This window comes from Eubalaena glacialis, chromosome X, assembly GCF_028564815.1.
Source record: "Eubalaena glacialis isolate mEubGla1 chromosome X, mEubGla1.1.hap2.+ XY, whole genome shotgun sequence".
In the NCBI taxonomy this organism is placed as follows: Eukaryota; Metazoa; Chordata; class Mammalia; order Artiodactyla; family Balaenidae; genus Eubalaena; species Eubalaena glacialis.
The window spans coordinates 82,422,982-82,425,525 of record NC_083736.1 but is presented as its reverse complement, the minus strand read 5'-3'; positions in this window follow the sequence as shown (position 1 = coordinate 82,425,525).

Genomic DNA, 2,544 nt, shown 5'->3' with positions numbered 1-2,544 from the left:
AAAAAGGGAAAAAATATATATATATCATTGCTCCCAAAGTCCACCTCCTCAATTTGGGATGATTCATTGTCTATTCAGGTATTCCACAGATGCAGGGTACATCAAGTTGATTGTGGAGGTTTAATCTGCTGTTCCTGAGGCTGCTGGGATAAATTTACCTTTCTCTTCTTTGTTCACACAACTCCTCGTGTTCAGCTTTGGATTTGGCCCTGTGTCTGCCTGTAGGTCGCCTGAGGGCATCTGTTCTTTTCTCAGACAGGACGGGGTTAAAGGAGTAGCTGATTCGTGGGCTCTGGCTCCCTCAGGCCCAGGGGAGGGAGTGGTCTGGAGTGCAGGGCGAGGTTGTGGTGACAGAGGCAGGCATGACCTTGTACCAGCCTGAGGCGCACCGTGTGTTCTCCCAGGGAAGTTGTCCCTGGATCACGGGACCCTGGCAGTGGCTGGCTGCCAGGTTCCTAGGAGGGGAGGTGTGGATAGAGACCTTTGCTTGCACACAGGCTTCTCCGTGGCTGCAGCAGCAGCCTTAGCGTCTCATGCCCGTCTCTGGGGTCTGCGCTGAGAGCTGCAGCTCGCACCCGTCTCTGGAGGTCCTTTAAGCAGCCTTCTTAATCCCCTCTCCTCACGCACTGGGGAACAAAGAGGCAAGAAAAGATCTCTTGCCTCTTAGGCAATTCCAGACCTTTTCCCAGACTCTCTCCTGGCTATCCGTGGTGCACTAGCCCCTTCAGGCTGTGTTCATGCAGCCAACCCCAGTCCTCTCACTGGGGTCTGACCTCCAAAGCTTGAGCCTCAGCTCCCAGCCCCCACCCGTTCCGGCGGGTGAGCAGACAAGTCTCTCAGACTAGTGAGTGCCGGTTTGCACCAGTCCTCTGTGTGGGAATCTCTCCACTTTGCCCTCTGCACCCCTGTTGCTGCACTCTCTTCCGTGGCTCTGAAGCTTCCCCTCTCTGCTTCCCGCAGTCTCCACCCACGAAGGGGCTTCCTAGTGTTTGGAAACCTTTCCTCCTTCACAGCTCCCTTCCACTGGTGCAGGTCCTGTCCCTATTCTTTTGTCTCTGTTTTTCCTTTTTTCTTTTGCCCTACCCAGCTACGTGGGGAGTTTCTTGCCTTTTGGGAGGTCTGGGGTCTTCTGCCAGCGTTCAGTCAGTGTTCTGTAGGAGTTGTTCCACATGTAGATGTATTTGTGGGGAGTAAGTTGATCTCCACGTCTTACTCTTCTGCCATCTTGAAGCTCCTCCAGATATTGCAATCTTGAAGAATACCTATTACCCAGTATTTTTAGGAATACTCTGAGGAAAGCTTACATTACAACTCACAAATATTTTACTCTCATGCAGTCTTTACTGTTTTGCCAGGGTATGCTGTTGTAGCAAACAGTCTCTTAATTTTTCTTGTAGGCTTAGTTTCCTTGCAGAAGGCTCCTCCACACTGCCTGGCTACTCTGTTAGTTTCTGAGATATGCCCATACACAAATGAACCCCAGAACAAGAAACCCCAACACATGAGTTGTTTTTCCATCACGTTATAATTGCAATGATAGAAGAAAAGAAAGAAAGACCAAATGATCAAAGGAGATGCAACTATTGCTCATGTCTTGATCTTCACTTTTATTCTATCCTTGACTGTTGAATGTTTCTCAGGAAGACTCGGGTATTTCATATTGCTAGGGCAACAGCCCAAATATGTTTAAGAATATCCTTACATATCCCTTTTTTACCAAATGTGATCCTACAAGCAACATGTATAATTTTTATATATAATTTAATAATAAGTATATCTAATAATAATTATTACTATTATTACCAATATTTATTGAAGTACCACTACATGCCAGGTAATCTGCTAAGTACTTACATTATTTCAGTTAATTTTAAAAGGCATCTGCTACTTCAAATGTCAAAGCAGCAACACAAAATTACAAGGAACATGAAAAGTCACAAAAACACGTCATCACAAAAAGATAATGTCTCCAAAAACCAAGCTCAGAGACACAAAATTTTGTGATCTGATAAAGAATTTAAAATAGCTGTTTTCAAGAAACTCAATGAGCTAAAGAATCTCAAAAAGACAATTTAACAAAATTATGAAAACAAAAATAAGGGTTCAAATGAGATATTTACCAAAGAAATAGAAATCATAACAAAGAACCAAGCAGGCACTCTGAAGCTGTAGAACAAATGAGTGAAATTAAAAAAAAAAAATGTAGTAGAGAGCATCTGTGATGGAGTAGAGCAAGTGAAAATAGAATAAGTGAGTTAGAGGATAGGAATTTTGAAATAAACCAATTACAGTAGAATGAAGAAAAAGAAAAGAGTAAAGAAAACTTACATGACCTATGGGAATACACCAAAAGAACAAATATTAGATCAATTAATAGTCCAGAATTACAAGAGTAAAAGAAGGATGCAAAGAGTTTATTTAAAGAAATAATAGCTGAGAACTTCCCAAACCAGGGGAGAGACTTGGACATCCAAGTTTATAAACCTAATAGATCGCCTTATTATCTTAATGTTAAAAGACTTTCTCCAAGACACATTATAATGA